The sequence below is a fragment of the Onychostruthus taczanowskii genome, unplaced genomic scaffold, assembly GCF_017590055.1.
Source record: "Onychostruthus taczanowskii isolate IOZ18803 unplaced genomic scaffold, ASM1759005v1 scaffold46, whole genome shotgun sequence".
Taxonomy (NCBI): domain Eukaryota; kingdom Metazoa; phylum Chordata; class Aves; order Passeriformes; family Passeridae; genus Onychostruthus; species Onychostruthus taczanowskii.
Genome location: NW_024502125.1, coordinates 200,850 through 225,047, shown reverse-complemented (window position 1 = coordinate 225,047; position 24,198 = coordinate 200,850). Strand labels below are relative to the sequence as shown.

The window sequence follows — 24,198 nt, the reverse complement described above, 5'->3', positions numbered from 1 at the left end:
CACAGTTCTACATGAGAAGTGAGTTTAATGGCTTACTAATTTTAAATTTGGAAAGGACCTTCTGAAAATTTAAAATATAACATCCAAAGATAACTCTGAAAGACTAATGGCCAACTTGTACTTCCCTAAACTTCAGTCCAAGACTAATGGCCAACTTTTGCCTCCCTAGAACTTCAAACCAAGTGTCAGCCTCTGTCCATTGGTCAGATACTGCGATCTCTTATCATCTTTGTGGTCCTTTACTGAACTCCCTTCACCAAGTCTCACCCTTTCTTGTATCAGGGAGCCTGTAACAGTGTTGCACATCCTGGAAGGGTGACACAGTCCTCCACCTGTGGCCTCACCAAGACTGCACACAGAAGCAAGCTGAACTCCCCTTGACTTGCCCACAACACTCTTCCTAATGTTGCCCAGAGAGATTTTCACTCTACTCCTTACAAGAACACATAGCTGGCTCATGGTTGGCTTGCTGTTCAACAGGACCCCCAGGTCCTTCTCTGTAGCTGGCATATGCAGCTGCTATTCCAGAAAATTCACGTTTTCCCTTTGCTTCATGAGGATCTTCTATCCACATTCTTCCACACAGCAGACCAAACATCAAGTGTTCGTATCAGCCAGTTCTCTCTATCTTATATTATCTGCAATCTTGCTGAGGGTAAACTCTACTCCACTGTCCACGACTTCAGTGAAGATGTTCAATAGCAGGGGCTCCAGCCGTGAACCTTGGGGTACACTGGAACAGCTTCTTCCAAATGGCCTTTGTGCCACTGACTGCACCCCTGAGGACCTGTGCCTGACCATTCACATAGTTCTGGAAACACCTCATTGCTCGCTTCTCCACGCATACTTGACACCATTTCCATGACAATGTCATAGGAGACAACACCAAAAGCCTTACTGAGGTCAAGATAAATACCATCCACTGCTCTCTGCTCATCTGCCAAGCTAGCCGCCTCATTGTAAAGGATTATTAGCTTGCTGAAGTGTGACATCCCCTTCATAAAACCATTCTGACTGCTCTCACTCACCTTCCTGTCTGCCCACCACATGTTTGGAAACACATTTCCAGGATCAGCTGGTGTGCAACCTACCCATGGACTGAAGTGAGGCTGACTGGCCTGTAGTTCCTTGGATTCTCCTTCTCATCCTTCCTGATGACAAAATTAATATTTGCTCTCTTCTCTTACTCAAGAACCCCTCCCCAGCGACCATTAGACCTCTCAAAGACGGCTTTGAAATAACATCAGCACATACAGAAGAATGGAACACCCACGGAACCCTCCTGTCAAGCCCCATGGACTTATAATGTTATTTAAGTGTTCCCTAACTTAATTCTTTCTTCACTGAGGGTGGAGAAAAAAGACACAGCAGAACTTAAAGATGACAAGGACATGAGACCAGAGATGGTCCACACCCAATTTTAAGGGTGTTGTTTAACTTGTCTGACCAGTATTCAGCTGGAAGAGACAGTCCCACTGGTAGTGAACAGATCTCCAACCTCAGGGAAGTCTCTTCCAGTGAACAAAATAAAAAGTATTTCTCTAGCTCAGAAACTCATCTTCAGTACTTAAAATAGGTTTCATTACTATAGATAAGATACATTTGGTACCACTATCTGTCTGAACTGTGAAAATAAATAAAAACAGCTTTGCTTTTTCATAATGTTCTAACATGAAGAAACAAATAAAAGAGACATTACTATAATAAGAAAAAAACAGCCAATAATATAGTAAAACAGCCAAAATTTCTACATTTTAAAATTTTAATCTACTAGAAGTTGTGTGCTTTTGGAATGGACTTACCATACTATAACTACACCCTATCTAAATGGAGCTGACCAGAATTTTGTAGAAAAAAAAAAATTAAAATAAAGCCAAAATTGGAAAAAAAAACCCAAAACAACCCTGTCAGTTGAACACATCACCACAAGACAAGGAAAACCACAGGAAAACAGGTTTGTATCTTCAGGTTCTATACTTAAGCTTTCTCTCTGTGTAGTCTGTATCACTTCTCAGGAAACAGTTTCTGTGACACTCCGGAACTTGAGAAATTGTCAGAAGACCATTAAAATAAAAGGCAATATAAACTCAAACAACGAGGAATACTTGAAGTTTGTGAATGGAATTTCAAATTTATCAACAATAGGGGGAGGGGAGGAAAGGTTCAAGCTATGAATTCACAAAAATTAGAAAAGAGATACACATTTCTTGATGCTCCATGAAGACTAGTTTGTAAGTTCAGTCAATTGATTTGCACAGAGAAAACCTCGAACAGAATAAATGTTAAAAACACTGACATGATATACACATTTATATTTCACAAGGGAATCTAAAATTAGTATATACACATATCTAAGTGGCACATTCCTATGAGCTTTAATCTAATGCCTCATAGATTATTATCACAGTAAGTACAGCACACCACAAATTACATAGGGGACCTTTAACTTCACTTCTCAACTACACTCATCTGACAAACTACCCTCGCTCTGTCAATGTAATTTTAAGCATAATATTTGAAAATGGGATTTAAAGAAGGTTGTAAGCTGTGAGAATTAAAGCACACTATAGTGTTGTTATGAGAGCACAGAAAGAAAAGGTTATACGCAGTGTCTCAATTTGCTGCTCCTGCTTTGTTTCCTTGCAAATGAACTCCAGCATAAATACCGAATTCTTATTTCATCAGAAGACAAACAAGAGCATATGTATGAACTGCAGAGGGTCCAACAAGGCAGTTAGAACACTGGCCCTTCAGTCCTCCCATCATGGGCCAGCTTCAAATTTTGGCTTCAACTCTTTATCATTAGCCAAAGGAAAACTACCAATTATTGGTCTGAATTAGGCAAAGAAACTACACCCACAAGATGGTACACTGGCCATCAGCCTACACTTTCTTCACATACAGGATCATTCAGGACTTTTTTCATACTAAGCAGATCTTCAAAGTAACCCCCGCCACCACAAGTTTTTAATTCTGCCATAAAACATCTTCTGTCAAAAGAAAAATTTCCTGTGATAGCAGATCCTTCTCTGTTATCCCTCCCTGTTATCTCTAGTTAAGAATAGCACTAATCTGAAATCAAGTTGCTAAATGTAAGGTCTAAACAATACTTTTATTTAAAATCTGTAAATCTCAATTTTCATTCCCCAAGTTTATTCACTCTCTTCTTACTATTCTGTGATTCATGTAGATCCAACAAATCAACGTAAGTTAATTTCAAGTCATTTTGCTATTCAAAATTTGTATGTCACTAAAACAAAAGAATATCCAAACCCTTACACAAGCTTTATAAGTTTTTGAAACTGGAAGCATTTCTACCGATCATAAATTGCGGCAAAAGCATGACAAAAACTTCAACTGAAGATTCCCTTTCTTTCTTTCCTCTCTGTGTAAGTGAACAGCCACAACAATAGAATAAGTTTACATCTTTACAGTCAAACTTTTAACTCTCTGAAGGGAAAGAGTATCATGTCATCCTTTGTGGCATATCAACGAAAAACTATTTTTAAAAAAGATTACGCCTGAGTATGGTAATTCCCTCTAGTTTTTTGGTACTCTAAAATTTATTGCCTAAGACTCGTACCTTCAACAGAAAGGAAAGGGAGCTGAACTTTTGAAGGTCTCTCCCACCAATTAAAAAAAACCTCTGAAACAGTTCCACTGTAGCCTCTAATTTCTCAATCATGCTACTGCAGAGCAAGCAAAACCTCTAGTTTTAGTTTTGATATTCCCACCATCCATACAGAACTGTCCTCATATATATTCTACCACTGGACAATACAGAAGAACAAAAGAAGTTATCCATACAATTTAAAATTTACCTTCTTGCCTCATGTTTTAAAAAGAAGTATAGAAACTAAGGTTTCCTGCAGAGCACTAGGGAAGGAGCAAGGTCCTTTGCTAGATATGAGCACTGACACTTACGTACGAGGAGTATGCAGAGTCAAAATATAGCAGTCTGTTTTTTAACCAATTAAAGCCAACATATCCTTTAGTACAGCCACAGATTTAATACTTACCTTTACAGAGACTTAGCAAAAATATAGAAAACCCAACAAGAAAAAATCCACCTTCATTTCTACTTTGTGCTCAAGTTCCTTATGGGAGAATGAATCAGCTAAAGCACACTGTGTTTTGCATATGGATCTAGAACATGAGCACTGCTTTTTAGCATATGGTCCGCTTTTCTATGTACAGTTATAATTCATAAGCAACAGGTTTTAACATTACCTCTGTGAATCAAATATAAATGTCACAACAATCAAAACACCTTTTAAGAAGTGTTTTAGATACAGATGAAGCTGCTCAGTCCTTTGGATAACATAATGATGACTTTTTAACAAAAAAAAAGTTTCTGTTTTTGCACTGTACTGAAACATAGATTTTTTTTTAAAATGCAAGCTATTTCATAACATGAAATAACTTCACGTTTACAGGCAGGTTCAACTGAGTAACTTCAATTCACTACAGCCAGGTTTCATTTCCTTGAGAAACTAACACACTTGGGTGTCTGATGATTCCACTAAATGGTACTGACCATTTAGCAAAAGCCTCATAGATGCTCGTTTCTTGCCCTTTGACAAGGTTCAAATTCAAAAGCCAAAGTGTGAGTTGAATTACATCACTGCCCTAGTCAGCATATGTTATGTAGGAAATCACCAGGAATTCTTCAGCACTTGGGAATTGTCATAAGAAAGAAGTAGCAGTTGATAAAGACAGAAGTTTTGCCCTACACTGAGCATATAAAGCAGATAACTTCTTATTTCAGCTGTTTCCCTGACTATGTCTACCGAAGACACGAAAGGAGGAGACCGTGGAAGAGTTGATAGCACCACATAGGGCATTATCATCAGGTACCACATTCAGTTACTCAAACACAGAGTAAGAAAAAACAAAACAAGAAGTGTGACAAGTTTTGTTCATGTCTGTATACTAAGGTCTGCAAATAGTTGTCTTTGCAGGACAGAATTTATTCCTACTACTAAAAAAAAGGAAATAAAAGCAACTTCCTCAGATATCATGATGAACTGTCACTGCAACAGTTCTATCCACACAAGTTAAACAGAATAACCTCATCAGAATAAAAATAAAAGGGGCACAAAGTACATTAACTTGTACAACATAAATATCTGCACAATTTGCCTCTATCACTTTACCGATGTAATTCCGTTTCGGCTTCGCTGCAGGATTAAAGTGTACTTATCCTCAAAAGTTTCTACCAACAGTTTTTTCACACAATAGAGAAACCTGCACTATTCTGGAGAATTAGCCAGTACAAATGTACCCATTTTATGAACCTACCAGAACAAACACATCAGTAAAGACACAACCTACTGACAGTTATCCCATTATATTATGTTTACATGAAAGTTTAAAGTATAAGATCTTGGGAGCAAGGACATTATCTTCACAGTTGTCTGCAAAGCATTTAACAGAATGCAAGCACTTGAAAAACAAAAATCTAGGGAAGAAATTAAAGTGGACCAGCATGCTTGGCATTCTCTCCTCAGTAGTGTGAAATACAAAGCTGTGTTTCGTGTCAGATACATACAGGCAACATGCGTATCTGTGACTGTGATATGTGTGGAAACTGACCATGAGACAGTTATAAAGACAATTCTAATAAATAACTGAGGAAGTAAAGCATGGAAGAAGGCCTTTGAACCTATCCTTAGTTTGCAATTAACCTTTATAAGTCTTAAGTTGATTTAGTAGCATTCAAATTAAAGCTTTAAAGATGTTGCTATTTGACAGGAACCTTCTGCTTCTAGCTAAGGAGTACCCCTATAAATATCTGTAAGCCCCAACTATTGGCGTGCAGTTGGAGGGAAAATTTCCCCCGCTGTACCCAGCGCTGTATTGCTCATACTTTACCATATAAATTAATAAATTGACAGCTGCTTAAATATTGGCCTAGTCAAGCTTCTCATTCCTAACAAGCAGGTACGAATTTTGTTTAGGGTACAAGGGCACAGCTGTAAAACATTCCTGAACCCTTGTTAAACACATACGTGCACAAATAGGGAAAAAATACACTCCTATAGTATCCCTGAAGATAAGGGGCTAATGTGTACATCTCAAGCACCAATAGCTGGATAACTGCAGAGCCAACCAACAGTTTGTGGTAAACGGGATGTGGCTGGAGAAGGTAGGACAGCACTCTTCTGGGACAAACATCCTCATTCTAGTCCATGGAGACATAAAAAACAAAAGACAGCACCAGCACAGGAGCGAGCATGAACTGTTGACCAAAGCCCAATGCAATAAGGGGATAATGAGATCACCAGGGATACCCCAAAACCCTCCAAGCCATTTCCAGAAAGGCCTCAAAGAATGGACCATGCAAGATAACTCATCTACATAGAAAATGAAAACTTTAGCTTCAGGACAAGGAAACTATCCATAAAAAGGTACCCCACCAAGCCCTGCCTGCACATCCCATAGCCAGACCAACACTAGGAATCAGGGCTGGTGATCTCTTTCTCTCTTTTTTCCTTTTTCTCTCTCTCCCTCTCCTTAATTTATCTCTTCCCTTATACCCCATCTCTACTATGTAAGCTGTGGCTTATATAGTAGGCCAGGGACTGACACCCATTTCAATGCCAAGTGAGCAAGTGATGTAAAAAACCTGGTGATTTTTTGTGGACCCTCCAACTTTTGTGGTCCCTTTCAACCACAAGCATTTATGAATCTTGGGTGCTCCTTTCCCCTTAAGTGTAGAACACTACACCCTCCCAAGTGTAAGTACTGTGAAAGGATAAAATAATTATCCTACCAGCAAACAAAGAGGTGCAAAGATAGAATTAATTTAATGAAGCTAAAAAGCAATTCCTCAAAACTTCCAGAAGGAGAAGAGTCTAGAAAAAGATGTCACCCAAAATAATAAGAGGGGGATGTAGCTCCTTGATTTCAGTGAGAGCATCTTGAAAATAAATAAAAGTATCTCAGCACTGACAATACCTTGGAAAAACAGGCAACACGTCATTTTTTCTGTGACTTAAGAAGTGAATATTTCTATTACTCTCATGTGCATACAAGAGACAACAAATGAAATGGCCAGTCATACCAGAACTCTCCATCTACCAAATGCTTTCCAAAAAATCATACTCATACAAGTAAAGGAATATACAAGATCATTCTTTTCCATTGGTTCGGTTCTTTAACAAGTGGCTCAGCTCACCAGTCAACGCCAGCCACACCTTGACTCAATACCGAAGAGCCACAAGCCATAGCCAGAGATTACAGCAACAGGTCCCTACTCATGCTCCATAGTTTCCATACTTTCAAAACAACAAAACTGAAACAGAAATTAAAGTAACAAAGCAGCAAGACCATCCAAAGCAAAAAACTGAAGCTAGTTCAACTTTTAGATACTGACAACATACAGATAAGAACTTAAATCAGACTCAGAATTTACAAAATTTATGTACATGCAAGTCCTTCATTTGTGGTCAATATAACAAGCAACAGGAGTGAAAATACACTGCAGTAATTTTAAAATACAGTTTCACATGCTCAACTACACTTTTTCTACAAGGTTTTAACACATACAATCTTCCCAAATATCTTTGCACTGCCCTTAGAGAAAACCTTTTTTTCATTAGTTCACTACTCCTAACACTTCAGTACTGTAGATGCTCTCAAAACTATTTTAGAAGGTGACAACTCAGGTAAATGTGTAACATCTACCAGACGCTCAGTTTAAAGTCTACCCATTAATGCTTTAATTATTTAAAGCCTCATGATTCATCAGGGTGGGGTAGGGGATGGAGAACTTCAGTAAAATTACCACTGACTTTTGAATTAAGTAGCTCTGTCCATCTTAATTTTTGTTTCAGGCAGCAGCAGTTCTGTTGAATGCAAACCTACAAAAAATTATTACAAACACATTAATGCCAAAATTAAAAAATATTTAATCACTGTGGGATGAATAAAACTACAATACATCTAAAAATAACAAGGAAGATAAGCCAATTCACCACTAGATTTAATTTTGAATCACTCCAAGGAGAAGGAGCTTTTTTTGAAGTATTATACTTGCAGACCAGTCAGTCTAATTCATTCCCATTACAGAACAGGAAAATATACTGAAGTCAATCTTATACTATCAACACAGAAAAAAGCTAGTCTGCACAGTCACTAAAATAATTTTTGGTAAAAAAACTCTCTGGCTTCCATATGTGACAAAGAATCGTGGAAAGAAAAGTAAAAGAGTAAAAACCCCCTCTATATTATTAGTACCCTGATGCTGTAAACACATCTAACACAAATGGAAGGAATGACACACGCAAGCTATGCAGAAGACTTGGTCAAGAGAATATAACATTCACTGTTGAGATTACAACATTAACATGAAGGCTGAATTCCTTATGGATTTAGTCTAGACATAGCTACTTTTTAATCTCACATAAAAATCATACTCTTATCTACACGTTTCTACTTGTACCTGTATTCTTCAAATTCTTAAGGAATTATTCCATTAATTATAAAAGCCAGCATGTAAAAATTAACATGATTCAACATTCTCAAAAAGAAAAAAAAAAAAAGCACAACAACAACAAAGAACCTCTAACCAGTAAAAACGACAGGTTTAACTGTTCTACTGATAAAATGTTTTTTCAAGTGTAAAATGATTTATAAGCACTACAACACTTACCTAATCCAAGAGGACCGCACAAGGTGCTAGTACAGCGTGATTTATATTTTTCCAGTTTGTTTTCCTTGAGATAATACCCCGAGTTCCTGTTGGTACTACATTCGTGGCAGCTGGACATAGATCTGACCTCACAGAAATCAGCTACCCATCCTTCTCGCTTACAGATTCTGCAAGGCTATTTACAAAGTCAGCCAATGTCTGTCTTAAAAACCTTTTATTTTCTCTGACAGTTTCTTCTCTTGTCTATTCCATGTAGATATCAGTATATGCAGCATCAGCTCCAAGTGAAATAAACACAGGTTTTACTCCACAAACTATGATGTCAAAAACCCAAATTTCACATATGAACTGAAGAGCATTTCCTACCTTCCGGCAGCAGAGGCATTTATAAACAGTTATCTGGATACCTCCATACTGCTTATGGGCAACAACATTTTTCAACAAAAACAGTAAATAAAATACAAAAGAAAAAAGTATAAACAAACATCTACTAAAATCTTCATTTATAAAATCGGTCTCACTGCAAAATGAGAGAAGACTATGTCAGAAAATCTAAAAAATGAAAAAATGAGGGGAAAAAATCTGCCATGAAACTTTTCAGCAATGTCCCCACAGTGACTCAGGCCACATTTAACCTGGAACCAGTTAACAAAGCTGGTTAAACCTCTGACTCAGAAAGGATGTTGCAGAGAAGAAAAAGAGTATGTAAAAAGAGGAAAGCGCTTTATTTTGGCAGCTGAAGTATTCAGAACTTCATAAATTTAGCTATGTATCCATTCCATGCGGACAAAAGATCCAAGGGTGATGTGCTCAACACTGCTAGAAGAAAAAGACCTCACTATTTCCTCAATTCTCTTCCCCGATGTCTACTGCTTGTTTCAGAGGCCTTTTCAGGACAAAGCACGCACAAATTATCCCAGAATAGTATCCGATATTTCCTCCCTTTCACAGGAAGCAACTGCTGCAAGTCTGTGTCCACCTTTTTTCTTCTCTGCCAGCTGAAGCAAAAGGCTGCAAACATCCAGGACTGACTCTATCGTTCAAGCAACCTAAGATAAAAAGAACCAGAAAAATCAGTTTTCCCTTATGAAATCCGGACTGGCGTTAGACAAACACAAAACAAACAAAACCCAAACGCCCGAATCTTAAAAAGAGAAACAAACAGAAACCTGGATGCCAGAGACAAGCACGGAAGCAGGCAGGGAGCCGAGCGCCGAGCGGAAGCCGCGGCTGCTCCTCCGCGGGCGGCGCGGAGAGGGCGGCAGCAGTGTTTGACGGCGGGCGCAGCCTATCAGCGAAACCCTCCTCCCGCCGCTCAAGCCCGGCAGGAAAACACTGCGGGCAGCGACGGCGGACAGGGAGTGGGGGCTGGAAGAGTTGCGGGGGAAAACAGGGAAAGGAAGGGTCATGTTTGGCTTTATTGGGAAAGCTGAACAGATGTACAGAAGGCATCCCGGCGGGAAGCGCTGACCTGCGCCAGGGACATTCCCCGGAGGGGCGGCGGGAGCCGCCGAAGGAGCCCCAGCGCGGCCCGGGGCATGCTTCCTTTCCCCGGGGTGTGGGGACAGACAGACTCAGCTCCCGGGGCGTGCGGACACAGACCGCCCGCTCCGGGGTGTGCGGACACGCAGAACCCCGGCTCTCGGGGTGCACGTCCTCTGCCCTCCCGGCGGCCGCCCTGCTCCCGCCGCCGGGGGCGGCTCCCCCTGCGGTCCCCGAGGGCGGTCCGGGCTGCACAGCGGGGGAAGGAGAGTGGCGGCCCGGCTGCTCCGCGTTCCCCACATGCCCGTTCCCGGGGCTGTCCCGGGGCGTTCTGAATGCACACCCCCACGCCCCCGACCCCGCGCGCGCGCGCGCGCACACACCGCGCGCTCGCCTCGCTCCCTCAAAATGGCGCCGCTCAGAGCCGCAGTGCTCTCCGCGGGCAAGCGCAAGCTCCGCGAGAGCCCCCGCGCGGGAGCCCGGGGAGGAGCGGGCGAGGCTCCCCCGTACCGCCCCCTCCGTGACGTCACGGGAACCATCCCGAACGTTCGGCGCGGGACGGGGAATCCCCAGAGCGCGCCCGCCCCGCCCTCGCGGCGGGAGTCCCCGGCGCCGCGTCACTAACCGGGCAGCGGCGCGGCCCCGCCGGCGCACGCGCAGGGAGCGCCGAGGCTCTGCCGGCGCGGGGCGCTCAGAGCGAGGGCGGCCTCGGGCTGCCGGGCCCCGGCTGGAAGGGCCGTGCGCCGCGTGTGTGTGCGAGAGCGGGCTCGGGCCGCGGGCCCCGGCTGGAAGGGCCGTGCGCCGCGTGTGTGTGCGAGAGCGCCCGCCCAGCGCCGCCCCACATCGGCCTGCTGGGTGTCGGTGAGATTCCCGGCGTGAGGAAGCGGCTGCAGCGGGCACCGGGCAGCACAGGTCCCGCGGTCAGGGGCTGAGGGCCAGCAAAAACCACTAACCACCGACTAATAAAACAAAATACCAGAATCTTCGGTAAATCGACAGATACTTCGGTGTACAAGCGCACGAGTGGAAATAACCCGGAGGTCTGCACAATTATTCTGCGTATGCAGTTCTGAGAGAAAAGTGATGGATAGATTCTTGCTGCCGGGGATCTAATGCCTAAATCAGTATTGCAATTTTGAAATCTTTTTACCAACGCAATCAATTTTGTTTTTCAATTAATTAGGTAAAAAAGTAAATTTACAAAATTATATTTAGATGTAGTTAGAAAGAATGCTGGCAAGTGTTTGTAGCACCTACATTTGTTTCTGGTTTTTCTGTGGAAATTTCCTCCACAAGTTTAAAGTTATTGTAGAAACTGAGATTTGCACTGACTTTGACAAAAATTGTCTCAGACTGTAGGATTTTTTTTTTAATGTATTTTACAGGCCTGTATATATGGTTAAAATAAATTATTTTTCATAACTTGATAGAAATCACTAGAAAGCAACAATTACCAGAAACTTGACTAAAACTCAACAGCTGAGAAAATAAGGTAGAAAAAGCATATGATAATTTCATCTTTAAACTGACAAAAGCTCTGAAACAATTCAGAAGCTCTGAAACATTAATCTTCTGCTCAACTCTGAGTAGTTAAACCCCAGTTCTGATTTCTAACACCAACAGCATTTTTCTAGGTTCAAGAATTCAAGATTCAACACAGTCTTGACTGCAGTGAAACCTTTCTCCTCACCCTTGAAATTGCTTGTCCTTCTATTTGCCTATGCTGCAAAAGCAAGGATTCCCATTCCTTAGTTATTTGCACAGCCTGATGCCAAACCTGAAACTGAGAGCAGGAAAGGCAAAGGCAGTGCTCTGCCACCTGGCCCAGCTATGAACCAACAACCCAGGTCTTGATGAACCTCAGGCCACTGGCCTCAGTCCATCAATCCAGCCTGTCAAGATCCCTCCTTTTGTGCCCTCCAACAGACCAACACTCATACCCAGCTTGGTGCTGTCTGCAGCACTGAGGATACACACTCAATCCCCTCGTCCAGATCATTGATAAAGATATTAAACAGAAATGCCCCCAATACTGAGCCCTGGGAACCCGACCCGTGACCAGCCACCAGCTGGATGTAGCTCCACTCACCACCACCCACTGGGCCCAGCCATCCAGGCAGATTTTACCAGGCAGTGAACAGAGCACTTGTCCAAGCCATGGACTGCCAGCTTTTCCAGGAGAATGGCAGTGGAGACAATATGAAAGACTTTACTAAAGTCCAGGTAGACAACACCCACAGCCTTTCCTTCATCCACCAAGCAAGTCACCTGGTCATAGAAGGAGATCAGGTTGGCCACTCTGACACCATGCTGGATGGGCCTGATCCCTTGGCTGTCCTGCACATGCCACGTGATTGCACTGTAGCACTCAAGATGATCTGTTCCATAACCGTGCCAGGCACCAACGTCAGGCCAGCAGCTGCCCAGAACCTCTTCCAACCCTTCTTGTAGATAGGTGTCACATTGGTCAATCTCCACTCAAGTCACCTGGGACCTCCCAGGTTAGCCAGGGCCATTGGTAAATGAGGGAATGTGGCTCAGTGAGCTCTTCCACCAGCCCCCTCAGTATCCTTGTGTGGATTCCATCTGGCCCTCTACACTTTTGATGTCTAAGCAGCTCAGTAGGTCACTAACTAACTTCTGGAACGGGGCTCAATTCTGCTCCTTGTCCTTGCCTACCAGCTCAGAGGGCTGGTTGCCTTGATAATAACTGTCTTCTTGTTAAAGGTTGACCCAAGGCAGGCATTAACTACCTTTTTCTCATCTTTAGGTACAATGTTTCCCTCTGCATCCAATAAGGTATGGAGATTTTCCTTGGTCCTCCTTTTGTTGTTTTTTGGGGTTTTTTAATGGGTTTTTTTGTTTTGTTTTGGTTTGATTTGGTTTTGTTTTGTTTTTTTTTTTTTTTAAGAACCCTTTTAATTATCTTTCACAGGATAATTAAACTCACCAGATTGAGTTCTCGCTCAGCTTTTGCCTTTCTAATTTTCAGTCTACATGACCTAATGACATCCCTATACACTTCCCAAGTTACCTTCTTCCAAAGGTCATAAAATCTCCTTTTTAGCTTGAGCTCCAGGAAAAGCCCCCTATACAGCCAGGCCAGTCTTCTTTTTCCGTGCCCCCTCCAGCTCATCTTTTGGCAAATAGGGATGAGCTGCCCTTGTGCCTTTAAAATTTACTTCTTAAAGTACGTTCAGCCTTATTGGATCCCTTTGTTATCAAGGATTGTTTCCCAAGGGACTCTCTGAACCATTGTCCTGAAGTGGCCAAAGTCTGCCCTCTGGTAAGCCAAGACAGAAGTTTAGCTGATTCCTCTAAATCTTCTCTTCCTTCACCAAGGATTGAAAGCTATCATTTTGTGGTCACTATGCCCAAGACAGCCTCTGACCACCACATCACCGCCAGTCCTTCTCTATTCACAAACAGCAGGTCAAGAGAGCCCTCACTGGCTCACACACACCATCTGTGTGAGGAAATTGTGTTCCACATGGTTCAGGAACCTACTAGAATGCCTCTTCTCTGCTATGTTGAATTTTCAGCAGAGATTCAGCAAGTTAAAGCAAAGTCTCACGCAATAACAAGGGCCACTGATCATGAGATATCCTCCAGTTGCCTGTAGAATGCTTTGTCTACCTCTTCATCCTGGTTAGGTGCTCTTGAACAGGCTGCCAGCAAGATATCTGCCTTGTTGGCCATCCCCTTTGTCATGTCTGGTGTTTTATGTGTGGAGACACGAGGATTGACTTTATGTTCTCAGAAGGCTGGTTTATTATTTTATGATATATATTATATTAAAATACTACATTATAACTATACTAAAAGAATAGAGAGAAAAGATTGATCAGAAGGCTAGACAGAACAGGAATAGAATGCATAACAAAATCTTGTGACTGCTCACAGCCTCGACACAAGTGGCTGTGATTGGTCATCAAGTGAAAACAATCCACATGGACTAATGCAAGGAGCACCTGTTGCATTCCACAGCAGCAGACAGTTATTGTTTATATTTCTCTCCTGAGGCTCTTCAGCTTCCCAGGAGGGAAAAATCCTAGCAAAAGATTTTTTCATAAAATATCATAGCTACATCTCTTGATTCCTTCTCATCAGGACTCAAACTTATGACATCACTATCCTTGAGCTCTATACTGTACAAAGACACCCCGCCACCTCTCCTTCCTCACCTAATGAGATGAAGTACGAGACCAAAAATGTATTTTGGCAGGCACTTGAAATGTGCTTTCAGTTATAGTAGTGGAATACAAGATACTTACATGAGTACACACACAGATTGTTAATTAAGGAAATACTATAGAAAAATATAGAAACAGAATTAATTTCCTACTATTACATACTTTTGTGCCACTCCAGAAGAGGTACAGAAGATGTACAGAAGATGTTAAAAACCCAATGTGCCCAATATGCAAACAATCTGAACCAAAGGATCAGGCAGAAAGCCAAAATAAAAATTTCCATGTAAGAGGTTTAAAACTGATTAATACAGATTTGATCCGGAAAGCTTCTGATGCAGAAAGTCCAATAAAAACTAGAAAGCAAATGGCCACCTAATGCTAATAATAAAAACCCCAATTCTAATATATGTTCTTCTCAGCAAATGATCATTTGTATAATTAGCTCCGAAACACAGTGAGAGTTCCTCAATACAAACACAGTTCTAATAAACTATCCTTACTGCCAAGATTTAAATATCTTTCAGCTGCATGTTCACTTATATTTTAAGTAGCAAAATTAAAAGAATGGAAGCAGTATGAAAAAGTGCACAACAACATCTAGGCATTATTATTTGCAATAACATGAACACTAGTGTAAAGTATCTGGGCTTGTCTATTTCTATGTGTTATACCTTCCAGGTAAGAAGGGTAAGGTGACTTTACCAATTTATTCCAGATTTCAGTGGGTCTCTCTACATAAATAAGGCAATGGGATTTGACTGTGTTAAATAATTGGCTGTTATTATTTGCATTATATTATATATAGAGGTTATATTATATAACCTCTAGTTATTTGATTTTGCAGGAGGTCTGAGCATCTCTACATCCAATGCATTTAATATAATAAGCAACTACCAGACAGGACTGGAAATTAAAACACAAGTGCTTATTGAGTCCTTAATTTCTGAAGAATTTTTATATTAAAATTACCACTGACTTTGACAGGAGCTGACTTTTGGGCAAAGATTTCAATAAAGCTTAGTTAACAGTCTACATTTTGAAGTAATACCTCAGTATTAATTTTGAAGTATATTAATTTGGCCAGTATTATTGTAATAAATTGCTCATTTTACCTCTCTCAAAATAATGTGTGTTTCTATCTGAAATAATCAATATCTTGGTGACACTAGTGAAAAGCCAGGACAGAAACAGGGATGGACAAAAACAGCCATGCTTTTCTTTATGCTAATTAGACATAAAACCTCTTTTAGAACAAAGCTTTTAAAAGAGCAGCTTCTCTGTTTCAAGTTTTTTATAAATATTGTAATTGAAAATAGCATGACTAGTAGTTTTTTCCCTTCAACAGTGAAAGCATCCATCTCCAATTACACATTCCATAAACACTATGCAGTAGGAAGCTAAACTATTTGAAGCCAATTGAATGGTTTATCTCCATTAAGTAGCATTCCTTCCTCATTATGAGAGATAATAAATAGAAGATAAAAGGGTGCAACTGTCCCAGATGAACACTGCCTACATTACATTTCTTCTGTTGAAGGACAAATCATGGTATACATCTTCTCCAAAATATTACATGTCTCAATTCTAAATGTACTCAACTTCCCTCCCATGAAGTAACATCAAGTGAATATTCACTGTTCTAAATTTTAAAAAAAAACCCCTTAAAATAGTAACTGTTAATGACAAGAAACTGTTTCGATAAAAACGGAATTATGTTGAAGGAATTATGAACTAAACATTCAATACCGAGTGACTAATTGGATGCTTGTCTCTACCCTACTCTTTTCTCTATAAAGTGAAATTTCTGTGTTTTTCCTAAAATTAGCCTTGCTAACTTGTGAACATAGACCATATTAAATTCGAAATAAAGAGCTATATAACTGGCATGATATCAGGATCTTGCACATTCCAAAATATAAGCAGATCTCAGTTTAATGCTGTTTTGTTTCATAGCAAATTTTATTTGCTTTAGCCATTTTTTCTTTATAAAATCTGTATTGGCACCAACTTGTGCCTTCCCCCCCCCCACCCCATTTTTTAATTACTAGATTAATTTTAAAACTTTGCATATTCAAGTGAAGTGAAGAAAACTTTTTACAAGGATTTTCTACAAGTTTTGTCCATCAATGTGCACAGTACAAAGTTTTTGAAAGTATGTGTATCTTTGTGAACTCTTTGAAAGACAGTGATGATACTTGCTGTGAACTTGATCATTTAGGGTACTGTGGAAGCTGGCAGAAGAGATTGCTAAGCCATTCTCTATCACTTATCACCAATCCTGGCTAACTGGGGAGGTTCCAGTTGACTGTAAGTTGCCAAATGTGATGCTCATCCATGGGAAGGGCCAGAAGGAGGATGCGGGAACTAAAGGCCGCTCAGCCTGACTTTGGTGCCCAGCAATGTCATGGAGGAGATCATCTGAAGTGTCATCATACCGCGCACACAGGACAGCCAAGGGATCAGGCCCAGCCGACATGGGTCTAGGAAAGGCAGGTCCTGCCTGAGCAACACCAAGCTGGGAGGTGTTCAAGAAATTACTGGACATGGAATTCCTTCTAATTGTCAAGGTGATGATCAAAGGTTGTGTCCTATGATCTCAGAGGGGTTTTTCAGCACAAACGATTCTGGGGTTCTGTAATTATTACAAATTGGCTCAAAAGAAATAGGCAAAACACCCTCAAAACACAAGTACCAAGCCTCCTGTTTAGGAAATACTCCTCCCTCAATTCTCCCAAAACAAAGATATCTTACTACACTATAGCAATGTTGCCAGAAAGGCTAATAACATATCTTTAATAAGTAAAGACAGGTTTCTTGAAAATATTTTTTGAATTATGATGGCTATTGTGTATGCATTTAAAATACTTTGAGAGACAATGAAAAACATAATGGGTCTTTTCCATCATAACGTGTGACACATCTGCCAATGTTACAAAATGAAAACTGGCAATGTGCAATACTGAGGAGAAACTGTTTCTTATTAGGTTGTCAGTTGTTTATAATTGAATGACATACCTACCTTTTCACTAAAACTTCCTCCGTGACCAAGAGCAGGGCATACAGAGGGGGTACGCGATTGTCTGTTTTTCTTTGCATAGCTGAGTAACAGTTGTTTTCAGTTATATTCCACGGACAGTCGCATTTCTTCATGAAGATGATCAGAAAGATGCTTTCTCTAAGCAAGAAGACCTTCCTGGGAAAACTGTGCCTTTAACAGAGCATAGGGCTCCTTCATACCAGGTTTATCCATCCCACAGGTGTTAAAATCTGAGGAGAGCTGAAGGTTGCAGCCTAAAGTGGATCCCTGTTATGAAGCCTTCCTTAGATGACCTCTGTAAAAGTCTCCTAAATTAAAGTATTCACATTATATCACCTCTTGTGCACATCTCTTGTGTAATTAATAGTGCTATAATTATTTGCCTATGTAAGTCATATATCTGTAAGTCTGTATAAAACATCTTGTTATAAATCTTTCCATTTTTGCAAGCTTCACCAAAAGTAAGCTACTTTGCTCACTACTAAAATTAAATTGTTGTTTATTATTGTTGTTTGCTATTTGTATTTTTATTATTATTATTAAATACTTTCCATGGCCAGGAACATTTCCATGCCCCATGGTCTGCATTGATCAGATGCCCCAGAAGCTGGGGGACCATGGCCAGGAGAGCTGACCTGACCTGGCCAAAGGGATGTTCCATACAAAGACTGATGTGGCCAGGATGTGAACTGGGGGGAGCTGGTGGGAAGGTACTGAATGTTGCTGTAGGATGACTGGCTGGACATCTGTCACTGGGTGATGAGCAACTCCATTTGAGCATCTGTTGTCTTTCTAGGGTTTTATTCCTCTGTCTCTCTCTCTCTGTTTCATTATTACTGTTGTTGATGATGAAGATATTATTGATATAGTTATAATTTGTATTACACAGAATCACAGAATCACAGAATTTCTAGGTTGGAAGGGACCTTTAAGATCATCGAGTCCAACCCATGTTCTAACACCTCAACTAGGTCATGGCACCAAGTGCCACATCCAGTCTTTTTTTAAACACATCCAGGGATGGTGACTCCACCACTTCCCTGGGCAGATGATTCCAGTATTTGACCACTCTTTCTGTGAAAAACTTCCTCCTTAAGTATCTCCCTTGTATCTCCTTAAGTATCTCCCTCGTATCTCCCTTGGCGCAGCTTGAGACTGTGTCCTCTTGTTCTATCTGTTGTTGTCCAGAGAAAGAGACCAATCCCCAGCTCACCACAGCCACCCTTCAGGAAGTTAAAGAGAGTTATAAGGTCACGTCTGAGTCTCCTTTTTTCCAGGCTAAACAACCCCAGCTCCCTCAGTCGTTCTTCATATGAAAGCCCTCCGTCCATCTAACAGTTCGACACATGCTCCCAGCTTAGTGTCATCTGCAAATTTACTAAACCCTCATCCATATCATCAATAAAAATATTAAACAGAACTGGCCCCAGCACAGACCCCTGAAGGGACACCACTGATGAGCAGCCACCATCTGGATGCAGCACCATTCACTATCACTCTCTGGGCCGGCCATCCAGCCAGTTCCTAACCCAGCACAGAGTGCTCCTGTCCAAGCCACGGGCTGCCAGCTTATCTAGGAGTATGCTGTGGGAGACAGTGTCAAAGGCCTTGCTGAAATCCAAATAAACAACATCTACAGCCTCCCCTGCAGCCACTAGGCGGGTTACTTGGTCATAAAAGGTGACCAGATTTGTTAAAGATGACCTACTATTATATTTTATTTTGTTTCAAGTATTAAACTGTTCTTATGTCCATCTACAAGTTTACTTTTTTTTTTTTTCTCCTGGCTGTTCTCCCTACCTGGGGAAAGTGAGCAGGCAGTTGCACAGTATTTAGATGATAACTGAGTTAAACCATGACAAACATCTAGGAGATTTTAAGCTTACCCTGCACATCCATTCTCTGTTGAAATAGAATCCTCAAATCGATGACATCTGCACAACAAGAAATGTGATTAGGAGTAGTAAGTGCTATGCCTAATACACAGACGGAGTTCCTTTCATCTTCCCCTCCAAAAGCTCAGAGAATATAGAATGGTGGGAGATGGTGCCTTGTATTTTCATAATATTTCTTTTCCAAGAAGTTAAACACTGCTGTGACATGGTTATCCTTGACCTCAAACTATTAGGATGGTTCCCATGTGTTTCATGACCAGCAGCCTTCTTTTTCATTACCCTTCAGGTTACTGAGTTCAAGTGTCCACCTGCAACAAGTGGTCTCTGACAGAAGTAGGGTTTTGGCTGCAGAGATATGCGCAGGTCTGGACATAAGTTCTGTACTCTAGACAGAAGTTCTGTGCTTCTTGGTGGTTTTAATGTCAAGCAAACATCCCTGAGCATATTTAATTTACTAGCAGAGATACAGGCAAAAAAAGGTCTAAGACCAGCTCCATTTCCTGAACAAGCAGGCTTTGCTTTTTTTTCCTTATGCCTACAGAGAGGGCTATTTGAGGCCATTCTCTAGGGCTTTGGGCAATGGTTTGCTGAAGAATGTGGACTGAAGTAAAAAAGTAGCACCATATCTACACCACCCAGACACAAACCAAGACTTCAAACATGCTTATGATAATATCTGATCATCATGTGTCTCTTGGATATGTTCGTGACAGCACACAGTAAGAGTGCAGGAAGCAAAAGATTAAATTTTACCCTTCTTTAGGAGTGAAGGAGAAAAAATTACTACAGATGAAGAGATTTTTTTCTAGAGCTTCTGCCCTCTTTCTCTTAAAATTCCCCATATATAACTGCTCAGTTTCATTGCATTGCTGGGGGATTTTTTGGTTTCAGCTTTTTTATAATTAATTTTAGTTGTTTCTACTTTCTTTACTGTTTCAATAAATTGAAACAATTATTTGTTTGATTTTAAATCAGATGATAAAATATAGCCAAAGCATATATATAATGTATCATCTTCCATTAATACATAAAGTACAGTTTAGGCAGATTTTTGTCCCATCTTCTTGATTCCAATTCAAGAGAAAAGACACCTTGAAAAACAGAACTCCATGGCTTTTAAAATGCACGGTGGCCATGGAAAACTGCATCTGCATTGATGCAATTATTTGATTTGCTCTGTATATGCATAGGTATATTTTCTTCTGCCATGTCTAATTCTGAGTCCTTGTAAAATGGAAAGATTATAAAATGGAAAGAGCAGTATCACCTTGCCTTTCTATTCAGGGAGGCAGGGCAGAGGGCAGAAAAACACTCGTGAAAGCACTGGGCTCCAGAAGAAGCTCCACACCAACACCATACCAGACTCCACCAAAGTACAAGATTTTGTTTCCAAGCTACATTTTATAAGCATTTCAGGTTCTCACCCCTGTTCCTGGAGGAAAACTGAGAAAGCAGAGGTGCAATCACATCCCTGTTCCTTTCTATTTCCATTAAAAACAATTCTAGTCCAGTAATTCACCATCCTCACTCTTTATCTTGATCTGCACTCAATAAAAACCACTGGGGGGTAAAACATCTTGTAACAGCATAGAAGTGCATTATAGATATTACAATCTAACCCCCACTGTGATACAGGATCACAGCAGCTCTTTTCAAACCTTAAAGATCCAGACTTTTTTCCTTTTCTTTATCTTAAGTATTGGAATGTGCAAATATTTTTAAGTTTTTCTGTATAGCTACAATTTCCAAGTGCAAAACTAAATCTCAGTGAAAGTCCTTTTTGTTGTTATGCTTCAGAATCTAGTAATTTTCATTTTCCTTGCAACCACCTGTCCACAGTAGTTTCTCCAGAATACTTGCTGCACCTTATATGACAGCTCTGGAACACACATATCACCTGCTGTGATAGCACTATGCGCTCATAATATTTTATGAAAGAGTACTGAATTATAATTTTAAAACTCAGTTCTAAATGTGATAAAATATTTTAAGTAGCAAATTAACAGTAGATTTTTCTGTAAAATTGCACACAATTTAAAAGCTTAATCATGTTAAACAGTCAAATGACTCTGAAGTAATCTACTTCAGGAGTTAGGAACAGGTACTTGCATCCAAATTGGAGAGCACTCCTATTAATAAAATGTATATAGTATCAAATATGTACTTTCCTGAATTTAGATTTTTTTTTTCCTGCTACATTTTCTGTGCAATTTTATTGATAAGATGAACAGGCCTGTATATATGTTATGTTACACATTCTGAGTTCATGAGAAGCTATTTGCCTTACCCAACCTGAGGCTCAAGAGTATAGGGAACTGGATTTGTTGTATTTAAAGGTAACAAAACTTAGAAAGGCTAAGTAGTATTAGTGAGTTATAATGGCATTCTGGATCAGTCAGAGGTGGAAAAGATTAAATCTGCTTTCTTAATTTTTGAGTGGAAAGCATCGACTCTTTCCTCTTAATGTTTGAGTATGTGCAGTGTGGCCATAGCTCATCTGTCTGTTGCTGACCATTTTTACCAGGTAACTTCAAAAAACATGAAGGCTGATCAGGCAACAGAGGTTGAGTTACTGATGAAGCTACCAGTGACTGTGATAACTTTCCTAAAATACATATTTCTGCAAAGACTTGTGTGATTTTTATGTTGTCAGCATTCTACTCCAGGTACACTGAGAGCAGTATGACTACATGGTAGCTGCTGTGTAGTTTGAAGGCATACAAACAGCTTGAGTACTGGAATTACATTAGACTCAGCAGTGCAGCATGACACAATTCCATTTACTCTGTTTCTCAGAGCAACAGGTCTCAGCAGAATGAGAATTGTAATGTGCATTGTAAAATTCTCCTGTTCAAGTATCTAAACTAGCTTGAGATCTCTCTCTCCAAAGCGAACTTAGGATGCATCCAAAGCAGCCATTCACTTTGTGTACAGCCTTGAGCCCCCCCAATGCCCCATGTGGGACACAGCCTGGACACTACTGCCTGTGAGTGTTGATGTGACACACACCACCCCTCCAGCAGAGCAATATTCAATATAGAAAGTATGGCCGTTGAAATTTGGCCAGAAGCAGGAATTTATGGATCCAAAATTAAAAGCATCAGTCTTTATAGCCTGGGATGAAAGAATCAAGCTAAAGACAGCCCAACCCAACTTTATGTGTAGAGGGACAAGAAATGCCACAAAGAGAACAGGAAGAGTACGGCCAGCAGGTCAAGGGAGGTCAATCCTCTCCTTCTACTTGGCCCTTGTGAGGCCACCTCTGGAGTATAATATCCAGTTCTGGGCTTCTCAGTACAAAAAAAGACAAGGAGTACCAGAGAGTGTCCAGTGAAGGGCCAGAAAGATGACGGGACTGGAGCATCTCTCTGTGATAAATGAATGTGATTCGTGCTAACAATTGTAACTATATCAATATTTTAGAAAATATTTGTTAAAAAGTAATAGAGGAAAAGGATATGTAATTAGTGTCACAAAACACATGTTTTCAGATGTTCATGAGAAAAAAGGATGCAGGAGGTAGTTTGAGACAAGTAACATCCCAAAATGGAATAGGCCTCAGGCTAATTAGAGAATCGGCCTTGAAATGGTCAAAAATTGAAGTTATTGCAAGTATCTACGAAATAATAAGTCTTCTTTTTAGAATATAATGCTGGCTTCTATAACACAAGACTTGGGGCGCATGTGCTATCTCTGGGGTTTTTCAAAGGACAGTGACAATGATGAGAAGCCTTCGCCAGAAGTGACCACCAAAAGCCAAAGAAGACCCCTTAGAAACAAGCGGAGCATGTGCTATGTAGTATATGACATGGATTTCAAGAATCAAAAATAGGAGATTTATGGCAAAATATTGATGAACATATATTAGCATACAGTATATAAGTGTTTGGATCCTTTTGCCTTTTATACATGAGACAGGGTGGGGAAGCCTTCCCTGTATCCCTATCAATCAGTTCTGCTTATGCTTTATCCGAACCCCTGCCAAATTATTTTGTACCTGCTTGATTATATTTGATTGTGTTATTTTATATAAAATTGCTGCTCAATTAAAATTGCTGCTAAATTCCAGACATATAGGGACCTCATTCATAACATCTCTAATGAGGAGAAACTACAGGACCTGGGCCTGTTTAGTCTATAGAAGACTGAGAGGAGATCTCATTGATGTGTATAAATATCTCAAAGGCAGGTGCCAACAGGATGGTGCCAGACTCTTTTCAGTGGTGCCCAGCAACAGGACAAAATGCAATGACCATATATTAAAATAAAAAAGTTCCACCTAAACATGAGGAAGAACTTTACATTAAGGGTGGCAGTGCACTTGAACAGGCTGCCCAGGGAAGTCATGGAGTCTTCTTCTCTTGAGACATTGAACACCCACTCTGTGGCAGGAGTTTGGACCAGGGCATCTACTGAGGTCCCTTCCAACTCTGACAATGCTGTGATTGTGTATAAAGGAGTAGATATAATTTGCATGTAACAGACATGGCACGTCTTAGATAAAAACACTGCAAAGTAAATTTTACTTTCTCTGATTGTCGGAGCAGACAACGCACACGAGAAAGGATGAAGGCTTTGGAGTTGTGGTTCATGTTGTGACACTTATGGCGGGGGGTCAGCGTGACGCCACCTCTCCTGCACCCCAGTACCCGGTACCGAGGTGACATGGCAAAGTCCGCTCCCGCTCGGCGCTCCCGGCCCATGGTGTCGGAATCACCCGGCTCCGGCCGGCCCCGAGCGCTCCGCTGCCTGCCACAGCAGCCGCCCCGCCGGCGGGGCGGGCGACCTCTCCACCTGAGCGCGGGACGGGCGCGGTGCCGGTGCGTGGCCCGCGGGCGGCGGAGGGGGCCGCGGGACGGGCCGGCGGTGTCGCCGCTGCGGCGCGGGCCATGGAGAACAGCCCGGAGGGAGGGAGGAGGAGCGAGCCCTGGGCTG

At 41.1% G+C, this 24,198-nt stretch overlaps 1 protein-coding gene across 7 annotated transcripts in view; it reads right to left on the bottom strand.

The window, feature by feature from the left end:
• Nucleotides 1-10,643, bottom strand: part of GPBP1 (GC-rich promoter binding protein 1) — a 35,846-nt gene extending 25,203 nt beyond the window's left edge. For 4 of the 7 annotated variants that reach the window (XR_005953400.1, XR_005953398.1, XR_005953403.1 and 1 more), the window contains exons 1-4: nucleotides 10,128-10,254; nucleotides 9,826-10,024; nucleotides 8,657-9,705; nucleotides 7,797-7,865 (exon numbers count right to left, since the gene is read on the bottom strand). The gene's annotated coding sequence lies outside the window, so the exon portion shown is untranslated. Of the gene's footprint in view, nucleotides 1-7,792; nucleotides 7,866-8,656; nucleotides 9,706-9,825; nucleotides 10,025-10,127; nucleotides 10,255-10,521 lie in introns of those variants that run through there. The other 3 variants (XR_005953402.1, XR_005953401.1, XR_005953399.1) reach the window with 3 other exon arrangements.
• Nucleotides 10,644-24,198: the final 13,555 nt, after the last annotated feature.